General features: G+C 39.9%; 1 long non-coding RNA gene across 1 annotated transcript in view; it reads right to left on the bottom strand.

The window, feature by feature from the left end:
- Positions 1-277: 277 nt before the first annotated feature.
- LOC103786160 (uncharacterized) overlaps positions 278-14,595 on the bottom strand; it is a 356,334-nt gene continuing 342,016 nt past the window's right edge. Inside the window, exon 19 of the long non-coding RNA XR_008625464.1 lies at positions 278-642. This is a non-coding gene — a long non-coding RNA (uncharacterized LOC103786160). The remainder of the gene's footprint in view (positions 643-14,595) is intronic.

The following is a 14,595-nucleotide window of genomic DNA, read 5'->3' as shown; positions in this document are numbered from 1 at the left end:
TTGTTTCAGACTTAAATAGCTTGTATTTGTCTTGGATACTAGATCAATAATCTCAATCTCTTCTCTCTCTCTCTCTGTCAATTTTTTGGAAATAAAGTACTATTTTTTGTGGTGAAGGGAAAGTAAGGCAGGTAGAACTGCAGAGGGTGGAAAAGGAGGTAAGAATGCTAATAGAAGGAATAAAAGATAATATTTATTGGGTACTTTCTGTGTATCAAACACGGCATTCACACATTTAATCATGACACACTGTGACAATCTATTAATAATCTCTCTTTTATAGATGAGAAAATTTAGGCCAGGGGGATTAAATAATTTTTTCAGAGTCCTGCAGTGAGTTTGAAGAAGAGGAAAATCTGTGAGTCACGTCTCTTTCTTCTTCCACCACGCCACACTGCTTCTCTCAATCCAGCACTGCAGGGCTTTTCTCAAATCACCCCAAGGCATTACCCAAGTCTCTTTCAGTGTAATTAACAGAAGACTCACCATGAGCAAGCTGTTCCTCTTCTCTAGTGGCTCTGCTTTCCACTTCGCTCTCAGTCCCTCCCTTCATGGCGGCAAGACAGCTGCCATCAGCACCAGACTTTGCACCAATTCCTTCAGCAACTCCAATAGGAAGAGCAATTCTTTTCCTCTATTGCCCTAGTAAAAACCCAAGAGTGTATGTTTTTGGTTTGGCTTTCATTAAGTACCCAACCCTAAGCTATCATTATGGCTAATTAGAAAGAAGTGATTTGATTTTCTAGACCTGGGTCAGCCACCCACTCCTGGAGCTGGTGGGAGAAAAACCCATCTAAACTACAGGGGCTGAAAGTTGAGGGGATAGTGCTATAAGCAAAAGTCAGGTCTGGTGCCTTGAAGAAAAGTAGATGGGTATGATTAGGCAGCAAAAACAATAGACATCCACTAATTAACATCATAATATTCTCAAAGAACTAGCCTTGTGATCATGCTTTATATATCAATTAGAAACTTTGTCCTGCTCAAATTCCAGAAGTTTAGAATGCTCCCTGGTACGTGTACCTGAGCCCAGGTCTAGTGTGTTAATATTGTCATCCTGGGCAGTCTCTCTATTGTCCATGCTTTTGTGTCTCAAGCCAACACTTCACAAAGGCCCCACAGCCGTCACAGACAGAAGCAAGAGTGAGTTTTTCTCCTTATTTTGGAAAAGGTTGCACTTTTGCCCAAGAAATCTTTAAGTACTGCTTCCCTCATCACCTACCAGGTAAGGAATCAGGGAAGACTCTGACCTCCCTGGGGGTCTCTTGGCTCTCAGATTAACATAATTGTTCTTCAAATCTTATTTGTAATTCAAGGCCAGAATCTCATCCATCTTCTCCACGAAGGCTTTTCTAGTCCTTCCACTATAGTTCTGGCAAAGATTCTTTGTTAACCAAACGTAAGTCAGCCTCCTGAACCTTTAGACTCACTTGTGCACTTCCTTGTAAAATCCAGTTTTAGCAAGAACCCTGCTAAATCAGTTTAGCAAGGAATCCCTACCCTCTATACCTGATCACTCTCAGTACTGATCAGGCTCCTCATCTTCCACCATCCCCCAGGTGATGGCTGATCACACTGGCCTGTCTTCAGCAAACATCATGTTAGAATGGTTGAGCCAAAATCCCTGTCGATCCTGATGTTACTTCTCACTGATTTTCCATCCACTGGTTCCTACCTTACTTCTTGGCTATAAATTCCCCCTTGCCCATGCTGTATTCACAGTTGAGCTCAATCTCTCTCCTTCATGGAAAAATCGCATTGCATTGGGATGGTCCTAAATAAAATCTCCCTTATTGTGCTTTAATAAGTGTCATTGAATTTCTTTTCCTTAACAGACCATATCTACTATATCTTGTGATGCTGAATTTTCTTTCTTTAAAAATATTTTTTACAATTTCAAAATTATTGATACTTATAAAAGAGCATTTGTAATATATGTACAACTTATAAAGCATAATCATAAAACAAATGCACATGAACCCACCACCTGATGTAAGAACTTTCCCTATTAAGGTTACATGTGTGTTATTTTCCAATTCCATTCTCCTCTTTTATCCCAGCAACTATTATGTTGAAATTTTCCTTTGTATGATCTTTGTTTAAAAAAATATTTTATTATGCGTGTATATTTATCTAAATAATTCAAAGTGTACTTTTGATTGTATTCATTTTTAAAAAAGTTACACTCTATGTAGTCTTCAAGAAATTGCCTTTTTTGCTCAAAACTATTTCTCAGATATATCTGTGTTGTGTGTTCATTAATTTTCACTGCTGCATACAATTTCATGTGTGGATATACCATAATTGATCTATTATTCTCCATGAACAGACATTTGCATTGTTTCTACAGTGTCATTACTACAAATACTGAAACAATGAACATTCTTGTACATGTCTCCTGGTGTGTATGTAAGAGTTTCTTCAGGAATTCTGTTTTAACTGGTATTTAGAAATGCAATTAATTTTTATATATTACTCTTATTTTCAGCCATGTTCTTAATTGTTTTTATTCATTATAATAATGTTTCTGTACATTATTTTGAGATTTTTTAAAGATAATCATATTATCTGTGAATAATGGCAATTTTTCTTTCTAATCCTTGTAACTCTTACGGTTTTTCTTGTCTTATTGCATTGGCAGTATTGACTTCCAGACAACACTGAATAGAAGTTTTGGTGATGGGCATCTGTGATGGCTGTTATTATACGCTGCCTAGATTCTTTGGAAATGAAGGACTCATGCCTACAGCTACTGAGAGTGCTACCTGAAGACAACCCTCAGCTTTAAGCCCTTTTCAGGGATTGTCTTGCTTGAAAAAAGCTGTCTCACACAAGGTATGCCTTCTTCCAGGACCAATCAGCATCCAATGACTGATTGACATGGGGATATAAAAGCCTAGCCTTCATTTCCCAATTGGGTACAATTCTAAAAGGCCAGTTCCAGTACCCTCCATGAGGTTGGCTGAGGTCTTCATTGGAACTGTGTCCTAGATCAACTTTTTCCTCTGCCCAAGCCAGTTTCCTTCCTCTGTTTTCCACATACATCAATCCCAGGAGCACTCCTGGGTAAGCATTTTGTATCCCAACCTCTAGCTCAATGTCTGCTTCCTGTGGAACACTGTCTATGACAGCACTTTATGTGTAGCCTCATTTTCAAATGAGAATGCCTTTACTGTATCACCATGAAGAATAAGGTTGCAGTAGAGTTTTTGATAGATATTCTTCATTTGGTTAAGGAAATTTTCTTCCATCTCTCATGTGCTGATGATTTTTTTACAATTATGAATGGGTTGTTTTTCTCTCCTTGAAATACAACAGTTCTTTGATGAGGATCTGCTAAAAGTAAACTGTCTCTGTTTATCTGAAAGTGTTTTTTATTTTGTCCTCACTCTTGAAAGATAGTTTTTATTAGCACACAATTTTAGCTTGATATTTAATTTATTTCCATGCTTTGAAGGTATTTGATATCCCTTGTGGTTACTGAGAAATCAACATCCATCTGTGTGAGGGACATGCATTTTCTCTCTGGCTGCTTTTAAGATCGTTCCTTTGTCTTTGATTGGTGTTCAGTTTCATTGCACTTTGTCTAGACATGCATTTCTTTTTATTGATCCTACCTAGTACACATTCTGCCTTCTGTATCTATGGATTTGGGTTGCTTATCAGTTCTGGAAAATTATAAACCATTATCTCTATGAATAATCATCTTCTCTATTCTCTTCTTCTGGGTCTCTACTAGGCAATGGAAGCAATGATACTTCCTCATTCTATTCTTCATGTCTATCAATCTGTTATATTTTCCATCTTCTTGTCTCTCTGTTACATTCCAGGTAATTTCTTTAGCTCCATCTTCCAGTTTACTGATTATTATTATTATTATTATCATTATTTTTTTTTAGTAGAGATGGGGTTTCACCGTGTTAGCCAGGATGGTCTCAATCTCCTGACCTCATGATCCACCCACCTTGGCCTCCCAAAGTGCCTGTTTACTGATTCTTATTTAAGCTATGCTTACTATGTTATTTAATGCTAGCTTAATGACAAAAACGACACTTATAATTTCTAAAATTTTCACTTTTCATATTGGCTAAGTCATTTACATGGTTAATTTATAAAATAAAACTATTTAAAAATATATACATTTATACATATTTTATATACTATATATGAAAATTTCAAAATCTGAAGTTTTGGAGAGGTCTAATTGTATTTTTTGATGTGTTTACTGCTTATTATTCATAATGGCTTACTTCTTGTGTTTTGGAGATTTTAAAAATTCTGAGCTCGTATTTTGTTAAACTTAATAAGAATCTTGGTGAAGTATGCTGAAAGTGCTTTCCTCCAAAGAGGATTTATATCTGCTTCTTCAGGAAGCTGAGAGACACTATTGACCTGGAACTATTATACATTAGTGCCTCTGAAGAGCCCAGCTTAATGAAATTGTCTAAGGTTCAGCTCCTCCACCTTGCAGGCCCAAAGTTCAGAAATGATGCAAACAATTTCTCATCTTCCAATATACACATGCTGCTTGTCCTATCAAGAGGTGGGCCATATTTCTGCTTCCCTTAGATCTGGGCTTGTTTGTCTTCCTTTGACAGACGGAATTGCCACAGAGTTGACATTGCACCCGTTCTAGGCATAAGCTTGAAGATGCCTGGAGTTTCTGCTTTTGCTGTCTTGAAAAATCAGATCCACCACTTAAGAAGTTCAGATTAAACTGCTGGAGAGGCCCTGTGGTGAGAAGGAGAGGCAATCATAGAAGTTTCAGACTCATCTGAGCTTCGGGTAAATGCGGTCACATGAGTGATTCCAGATAACACCATGTGGAACAGAAGAACTGCTCCCTCTGAGCCCAGCCAGCCTGTAGAATTATGACAAATAATAAATCATTATTGTTTTAAGCTGCTAAATGTTGGGGTGGTATGTTGTGAAGCAATAGATTTATGAGACAGTAATATTCAGCATATTTGTCCAAAATGTTGCTGGAAGTAAAATCTTATTTGAAGTTTCTGCCTGGATTTATATGTTCATTTCATTCATAAATGAAAGCCTAAGCCTAAGCTTCTATCCTTTAGAGCAGAATTGCATAGTTGTAAAGATCACAGGCAGGATTCCTGTTTTGGATTCACCCTTAATAGGTTTGAGATCTTAATTAATATTCCTTAATCTCTGAGCTTCAAAATTTTCATTTATCAAATAGGAATAATACTAGTGTCTACATCATAAGGTTATTAGATAGATTATATATCAATACATTTAAAGCCATTATTCAGAGTCCAGCTCATAGTTACACACTTAGGAAATGTTTTCTTTTGTTATAATCCATCTTGCTTTTTTAAAATAAATGTCATATCTTCTAGGTGTTTGTGATATTGTGACATAATAAGAAATATATATTTGGTTTCTGTCCCTGGTTCCTGGCACATACCAAGAAAGACCCTTGGCCTCTCTGGAGCGACAAAAGTGTCTTGTGTGCCAATGAAATGACTGGTGGCTGGGGGCTTCTGGACAGCCTCAGTATGGGGGCCAGTTGCCTTGGGAACCAACCAAGTGATCAGAAGATTGGATCTTTCAAGCCCACCCACCACCTCTGGGGGAGGAGAGAGAGGATGAAGGTTGACTTGATTGCCAATGGTCAGTGATTTAATCAATCATGCCTATGGAATGAAGCCTCTAAAAATCCAAAGAGAATGGGTTTAGGGAGTTTTCGAGTTAGTGAACAAGACAACACTCATGTGCTGGGAGGGTGGCATACCCCAACTCCCTGGGTCTGGAAGGTCCTGCATTTGGAGACCCTTCTAGCCTTGTCCTTTGTTTCTCTTTGTGTTCTTTAAAATATCATTTGTAGTAAACGGGTAAATCTAAGTACAGCGTTTCCCTAAGTTCTGTGAGCTGCTCTAGCAAATCAATTGAACCCAAAGAGGCAGTTGTAGGAACCCTAATTTATAGCTGGTTGGTCAGAAGCATGGGTCACAACCTAGGACTTGCAATTGGTATGTGAAATGGGAAGAGGGTGGCGGGGGGCACTCTTGTGAGACTAACCCTTAACTCATAGGATCTGATGCCATTTTCAGCTAGACGGTGTCAGAATTAAATCAAATTATAGGACACCAGTTAGTGTCCATTGGAGAAGCTGGTGTCAGAAGTGTTGTGTTGAGTGACTGTATAAGAGAGTAGAGAGAAAAAAACAGTTTGATTTTTCCTTCAGAGTGCTCAATAAACATTTTTTAAAAAATTAAAGCATCAAGGAATTTGTGGATGAATTTCTTTGAGTCCTCTTCAAATCATAGCTTGTCCTGCTTCACTATGATTTATTATTGTTTCTTCCTGCTCTAGGGCTTGCCCCTTCCTGGTCAAGATGCTCCAGCATTAGAATCAAGATATCATCCAGTTTTTTTCCCTGATCTTTACTAATTTCAGAGATGAACATATTTTAATCCGGGTCAGATCAGCTCCTTGCAGGGAGGAATTTCTATCATTCTCTTTCAAATGTACATCCAAGGGCAGAGTTCACATGAAGACGTGGGCAAAAAATGCTCTTCTGGCATGTTCTCAGGTCAAGAATCTCATTCTGGGAAGAGTCCTGTGTAAGTAAGAAATCTGATTCTGCTCATCAAAAAATGTCATTCAAGATCTCGTCCTGCTTTAGCATGAGGCCTGGTGAAGTGGTGATTATGCTGGCTGCCTAAACACTCATTTTTACAATTTTATAATGGAAGCCTAATAACTCAGTGGAGTAAAGGAAGAAAAAGCAAGAGATAATGTTTTTGTAGACAATGTAAATGGGGTGCAGCTATTTTGAGAGTGCTTAACAATTGCTGCCTGTCCGCTCCTTGAGCTTTGGATAAAATGTGCTCCAGCATTGCCCTAAAAGGACACAAGAGAATCTGGCTAGTTGCTGATCCATTTTCCACTAGGAAACTGCTCTGATAGGTGGGCACCAAACAGAAGCCATCTCAGGATGGTCAGCAGAGGTGGAAACAGTAATGAGATGGTAGCATTTTGTTTTTATCCTATTGACCACAACCATGATGTTTGCTTGGAGCCCACAGACGGACCCTTCTTCATCTTCAGTCCAACCCCATGTTAACAGAACTCTGAGCTGATTGTATCAAGTAGTGAGAATTTGCTTTGCTATATCTTCATGCTTTTGCCTATCTTCATGCTTTTGCTCAGCCAGCATTTTGCAGGATTCGGTGAAGCTTCTTGGTGTGCTCTCTGTAGCTGAGGTGTTAGTTGGCTGAAAATTAGTGAGTCTCAGGGAGTTCTTGTTCATTTCATACGTCCCAGGTAAGAGGGAAGGAGAGTTTCTGTTTAGCTGGGAATGGAATCCCACCACTTAGAAGAGAGGGAAGAGGATGCAGGAAGAAGAGAACAGGGGCATAAAAGAAAAAGGCAACAAATGGCTGAAGGGCACAGCTGGGCTGGGAAAGAGAAGCAGCAGAGGGTAGTGGTTTCAGTGAACAAAACTGTGTTCCAATCCTGTCTTTCCTACTTACTGCTTCTATGGTTTACAAGGAATTGTGTAACCCCTCTGAATCTCACTTTCCCCTCTATAAAATGGGATCGTTTGTTTTTTGTTGTAAGAAAAGTACAGTGCGTAGCACATAGAGATTCCTCAGTAAACGGTTATCTGTTATTGTTATAATTTTTCTTCTAGACTAAGTCTGTGTGCTATCTACACATCACAGATATCAGTATTGTCATAAGGACTTTGGTATCATTTGAGGAGTTGGACAGACCACCACCTGTACCGCGTAGCTCCTGGACCAGCCTGGCAAATGGGCCCTGAAATTCCAATCTTTGGAGTTAATCCAGGAGGCAGTAATTTTCCTCTTCTCTTACCTGTCTCTCATTGAATGTGAATTTATTACTCACGAGTATGTAGTAACATATTAAAGCCAGAAGTCTTAAACCAGTGCATGACACAATCATAGTCTGTTCTCATATTCTTTCTTTTATGAGGGGAGGAGTAGTTTTCTGGACACTGTCAGACAATATGAAGTGCCCTGATCACTGTAATTCCTGAATTTCAGGCTCACTTGGTCCTAAGATGGTCAAAAGGTCAAAGCTCCTACCTTCACTCATATTTGTCACCCACTGCACCCTCCACTAGGAAAGAGGACCAGCCTTGTTCTTTCCCTATCCTCCCTCCCCCTGCCCACCTGCTCCTTGTTTTTCATGGCTTGTGTCTGGTCCACATGAACTCTATGGCTCTGGAATATTCTAGGGCTAGAAGAAAACCCAAGCACTGCAGCCTCTCCTTAGCTGGTTACTGCAGCCTCTCCTTAGCCCATCTCCCCTTAGATGGGCTCCTTAGCAGCCCATCTTTTGCCCTTCAGATTTTAGTCTCTGTGTGCCACTGTCAAGCCCCCAGCTGCCTTGGATAGCTCCTGTCACCAGGATATAGCAAAGTGGAAGTGAGGATGAGACTCACAGCACAGCCCTCTCCAAAGAAATCCTCTCCATGAATCCTCTCTCCCAGTCCTTTTATACCCTCACTCTGGACGAACAGTTCTCAAAGGAAATGTCTGCCTTTTGGTCTGCCACAACCCACCTTAGCATTTGATACCTATTGTGTCTTGGTCCTCAGTTAACACTTCTAATTTAACACCTTGTTACATAAACCCATTCCCAAGGGTACGATGGTAACTGTGATGCATCTTTTTGGAGCATGAATTTTTTACTCACCGATTTGTGGTGAGAAGGACAGGTGATGAAGGGAGTGTTTGCAGGGCAGGGAGTTTGAATATTTTAACTGATAAGAAATTCAAATTAAAAATTCAAACAGATTATATTACGGAGTAGAAAGCAAAATTGAATACACATCAAAGTAAAACATGAGATGTCAGAGTAATACCTTATTTAAAGTGGCTTCTACAAGCACTCCTACTCCCCTTCACCACTAGAGTAAATGTTCACACTTCTCTCCCATTAGGAGAGTGCTTGGGGTGGGTGGAAGGAGGCTTTTTTTGAAGCCCTGCATGAAGACATTATCAGCTATATACAAATTACAGTGGAGATAGTAATAAGTCACTCAGTAGCTGCACTGACCTCCTGACATTCATTATCACATCTTTTGCAGACTTATATGTTAAATTATCAGAGATGAGGAAACAGAACAACACCACACTGCTGTGTGTTTTCTGGCAGAATATAAGGAGTAGGTGTAGGGTAGAAAGAACCTCTTAGGGCCAGGAATGGTGTTTCAAGCCTGTAATCCCAGCACTTTGGGAGGCCATGGCAGGCAGATCGCCTGAGGTCAGGAATTTGAGACCAGCCTGGCCAACATGGTGAAACCCTGTCTCTACTAAAAATACAAAAAATTAGCTGGGTGTGGTGGCTAATTTTCCTTGTTTCCAGGCTATAGGTGTGGTGGCAGGCATCTGTAGTCCCAGCTACTTGGGAGGCTGAGGCAGAAGAATTGCTTGAACCCAGGAGGCAGAGGTTGCAGTGAGCCAAGATTGCGCCACTGCACTCCAGCCTAGGTAACAGAGCAAGACTCCATCTCAAAAAAAAAAAAAAAAAAAAAAAAAGAACCTCTCAGAATTGTGCTGTCCAGGATGGTAACTCCTCCAGCCACATGTGGATACTGAACCCTTAAAATATGATGAGTTCAACTCAGATGTGCTGATATGTAAAGGACAGTCTGGATTTCAGAGACCTGCAATTAAAAAAGGAGGGGAAAATATCTCATGGATACATTTTTTTCATATTGATTACATGTTGAATTGACAATGTTTTGAATATACTGAGTTAATAAAACATTCTTATAATCAATTTTACCTTTAAAAAACTATTAAAAAAATGGGGCTCCTAGAAAATTTAAAATCACATACATGGCTTGCATCTGTGGCTTGCGTTCTATTTTTATTGCTTAGCTTTGTCTTTATATCGACTTATCCAATGGTCAGCAAACTATGGCCTATGGATCTAATCCAGCTAATTGTTTATTTTTGTAAATCAAGTTACACCAGAACACAGGCACATCCATTTCTTTGCATATTGTCTATGGGTGTTTTCAAACTTCAATGGCAGAGTTGAGTTGTTACAAAAGAGAATGTTTGAAGCCCGGCCTATTTACTATTTTTTATAAACTAGGAAAAGTTTGCAGACCCCTGATAATCCAACTTTTTCTATATCGTACAGGGGAGAAAGCAAAGCCCAGAGAGGGAAAATGACTCAAAGGCACGTGAACATTCCACAATGGGGCAGGGCTTCACCCCTTACCTGCTCCTTGCAGTACATTGCACCTCAGTTTACTCAATGGGGTGAGACGGTAAGAGGGATTCTACCTATCAGCGTGGACTCAGCTTCCATTTCACAATGAGTCACTCATCTCCATCCAAGGGCACAGGAAGGCCCTGAAGAGAGGGCAAGGCACAAGGAAAAAGATCACAGAGAAGGCAGGAACCCACCTTGGTGGGGCAGGAGGAGGGAGTTCCTAAGCTAACCAGCCTACCACACAATTTTCTTACACATTATTTCAAAAATAGCTTCACTGTGTCACAGTTTAATGCTATGCTCACTGCATCTCAAAGGGTTGGTACAAAAAACTCCATTTAAGGAATATTGCTGAGCTTTTGCAAAATCCTTTTTAAACCCATTGGCCATTATATTACTCATTGGTCTTTCATAGGGATAAGTCACATGATACATTTCTTCTAGGACTAAGTGCCAGAAAAAATGTTGCCCTTCAAGATGGACTTGCATAGTGTTTTTTAATCATATAGTGAGAACTCTACAAGCCAACATGTTGCTTGGCTTATTGATTTTATGAGGTCTGTGCTTAATTTTGGTAACCAGCTTATCTAAGGGTTCTATCATATTTGTACCTTTCCTTCAGTCTCACTTAGCTCTAAACTTTTATGGTAATTGTTCACGTTTAGTAATACATTTCTTTTCACACTTACAGTGCTATCTTCTTTGCACTTATTCAACAAATATTTATTTAAGACCAAGTAAGAGCCATACCCTTGAGATAAAAAAGTAATAATTTCTATTCTCAAGGGATTGACAATATAAATGTTGAAGTGAAGAAAAACACTTACTAACTGGCCAGGTGATCAATAGTGGCCACCAACCTTTTGAGTGGAATGGGTGATACCCCATACAGTGTGATTTCATGAGCCCCTGAAAGCTCTCCCTAGTACCTCAAATATCATTTTCCTACAAACTATAGTCAGGATGATAGGCACATAATTTGTATATGACCAGTCCCAATTTCTGTGCCCATGGCAGATGTCACTAATGTACCACAGTATTATTTTATACTAACTGATTATATTCAGGTTGTGGCATGAAGCACACAGCCACTGCCAATAAGTCAGAAAGGGATCTTGAATCAAACCCATATGTCGTCTCCTAAAAATCCACAAGTAGAGGATCATTCATTGGAGTAGAATTGTAGCTTCCTATTCAAAAGTACATAATTGTGGGAGGAGCAAAACTAGATAGAACATGATTAACACTTTAGTTAATCAATTAATTTAGGTAATTTAGTTAATGATCAGTCATTAACACTTTAGTGTAAATTAAATAACTTCTTTTCTTGGCAGCAGGCTTACATACGTAGTTTGATCTTAAGACATTGGCGTCAAGAGCTGGCAAAGAAGCAGAAAGTGAAAGATTTGAAGCGGGTTCAGAACCAACTTTTGCCTGCTCCACCATTTTGCATGCCAATGAAATTCCACCTGGATAATAAAGAATCCCTAAACTCTACCTTGGGCCTCAAGGGCAGGATTTTTGCCTGAGCTGCCACTTGGTTTCACTTCCCTTAGCTTTCTGTCTTCTTTCTCACTATACATTCTTCCTAACTGTAATACTTCTGAACACATGTGTATTTAAAGGAGATTAATCATTCAAATACCGTAATTAGTTCAAGAATTTGTGTCTTTTTGAGATGGAATGAGATTTTTTTTTTCTTCCAGGGAACCTACTCTCAGATGTGAGCTAATTAGTGAGCTGCACATCAAAAGAAGTGAAGTGTATCTTGTAAATAGGATTTCATTTAAAACAGATCAAAGAAAGATCTACTGAATCACTCCCTCATCCACTGATTTCTCCAAGCATCAGGCAGATGGTGAAGAGAACAACAAGTCACGAGAATGATAAACATAGCTCCAAAGAACAACTGTGATGCTCAAGTCAAATATTAATGAGAAGAGAGAACCAAATATATCCAGGGGTGGAATTATACTTCCTGGGACATGCATGGTTGGGTTTCTGATGTAGGCCAGGAGGGCAGTAATCTGTGTTTGTGACCCAGTCTACTTCTAAAAATACAAGGTTAGAAATAAGATCTCTAGACTCTGTTCTGACTGCCTGGCTGTGTGATCTTGGTCAAGTTGCTTAACCTCTCTGAGCTCACTTCTCTTATCCATAATATATGAATCTCAGTCCTTTCTCCACTCACTTCCCAAGAGACTTGTGAAGATCAAGTAAGATGATTAATGTGACAAGGGTTTGGAAAAAATTTAAAGTGGCTATACAAATGTGAAGCATTTTTGGCATTATTAACAAGGTCTCCATAGGCAGAATAAATTAGAAGAAGAGAAAAGTTTCCCAGATGATTTTGGCCAAAATTCCAGCTCCTGAGGAAAATAGCATCCCAGTGGGCTGCCTCCGCAGATCAGATTTGCAGCATAATTGCCCAAACCTCATTTCTCCTGTGATTACAGTTAGAAATTAGCTTCCAAAGAAGAAACAATTAAAACTAAGAAAGGAGATGAAAAGATCTTTTTGTTTTCTTTTGAAGTTCCAGATTCCTGAACATGGCAGATTTTGCAAGAACAATCTTACTTGTCCTTCTAATGTTCATTCACATTTCCTCCAGCTTGAAGGACAAATGGGGCCAAGCAGCTGGTGATTGACAGTGAGAAGTGTCCTTTGACTTGAATTTAAAATGCAAACTGATGTAAAGGAAATCAATAAGTACATTTTTGCTACAAAAATAGTTTCATGTCATTTTTCTGGTGGTGGCTGTTGAACACGAAGAATTTCAACGTGGATGAGAAAGTAGGTAGGTTGTTTCCTAAAGAAAAGCGCTACATAGAGAAACAAAGGCCAACTTACTCCTGCAAGCAAGATCATGAACATGTTTAGAGAGAGGTACACTTGGATCTGGTGATCAGTGACTCAGGGAGCAGCTGGTGAGGGAGGAGGTGGCTCTAGGCAGTGTTGGGAAGGCCTCAGTCCCTTCACATATTTATTATACTTGGTAACAATATCAATCCAGAGCTGAGAACTAGGTCCATGGACACCCTTAGATCAAAGACATGAAAAGGTCCTCTTTCTTTTCTGAGCCTCACCCACCTCGGAAGGTGTACCTCTTCCTAGAGGGAAGAGCACATAAGAGACAAAAAGGGGCCTGAAAGTGACTCTCCCACAGCTTCAGACAAGACAGAAGGTCCAGGTGAAAACAGGGGCAGGAGGGAGGTGGAGGGAGAGAATAGTCCTATTCTGAACAGTAGCACTTCAGGAAATATGGCACTTGGCAGAGGTGACTTTTTTTAAACTTTTTTAGAAAATCAAGGTAAAACTAATATCATATAAAATTAACCCTCTTAAAGTGTGTATTTTGGTGGCATTTTAATACATTCGCAATGTTGTGCAACCATCAGCTCTAATTCTCAAACATTTCCATCACCCCCAAGGGAGAATATACCTATGAAGCAGTCACTCTCATTCCACCCTCCCCAGAGGCAATGTTTTTACTGGGGACCTTTCTGCCCTCCCTACATTGTTCCCCAAATCATACTCAGGACTCAATAGATGCCTTTTCAAGGCTGGTTGCAAACCCTCCATCCGTGTGTCTGTGTAGACTCAGCGTTTGCTTCTCTGGGGACTAGGGTAAAGTTGGCTTAGGCCACAGGAGACTCCCAAGACTCTGTGCTGAGTGCTGTCACAGGTGCCTTTGCCCAAAGGCCCACATCTCTAACAAAGGCATGCCATGCCTTTGGGGAGGCATCTGCAGGTGCTTGGCAAGAAGCATTCATAGCACATTTAAGGCTGGCTCTGGATCCTACTCAGGAGTGGAAGCATTTTTTTTTTTGATCAGGAAGAAATTTTCAGCTGGATACAAGCCCCTTGCTCCAAATCAGTGTTTCAAGTAATGCCCGAAAGCTTCTTAAGGGACAGTGTCACATCTCTCATTATGTCCCCAGAAGGCCAGCACAATATAGCACAGTCAACATCTGTGGAATTGCCCACTAGGAGGTAAAGGGTCAGTTAGCATGCCGGTAAGAGTCTGTCTGGAGAGTCAGTCAGAGCTGGGTTGGATTCTCGCTTCTGCCCCTGTAATATGGATCTCTGGTTTATCTGACCTCACTGTTCTCATTTGCAAAAGAAAGTTACAATAACACTTATCTTTTAGGACTATTGTGAGTATTTATGAGTCAATAGTAGATGTAAACAAAGTGCTTAATACAGTTGCTCCAATGTTGGAGACCTCCACATACCATAGGAAAAGTGTTGTCTCACTTGTAGGACTGAAAAAGAGGGATAGAAGACACATGATGTTGTTGGAAAAGTAAGGAACAGTCTTGGCTGGAGAGACAAGCAGGGTCAACTGGAAGACAGCAGGGTGGTTTCAGG

The sequence above is a fragment of the Pan paniscus genome, chromosome 4 (assembly GCF_029289425.2).
Source record: "Pan paniscus chromosome 4, NHGRI_mPanPan1-v2.0_pri, whole genome shotgun sequence".
NCBI classification, from domain to species: Eukaryota; Metazoa; Chordata; class Mammalia; order Primates; family Hominidae; genus Pan; species Pan paniscus.
This window is presented reverse-complemented; position numbering and strand designations above follow the sequence as displayed.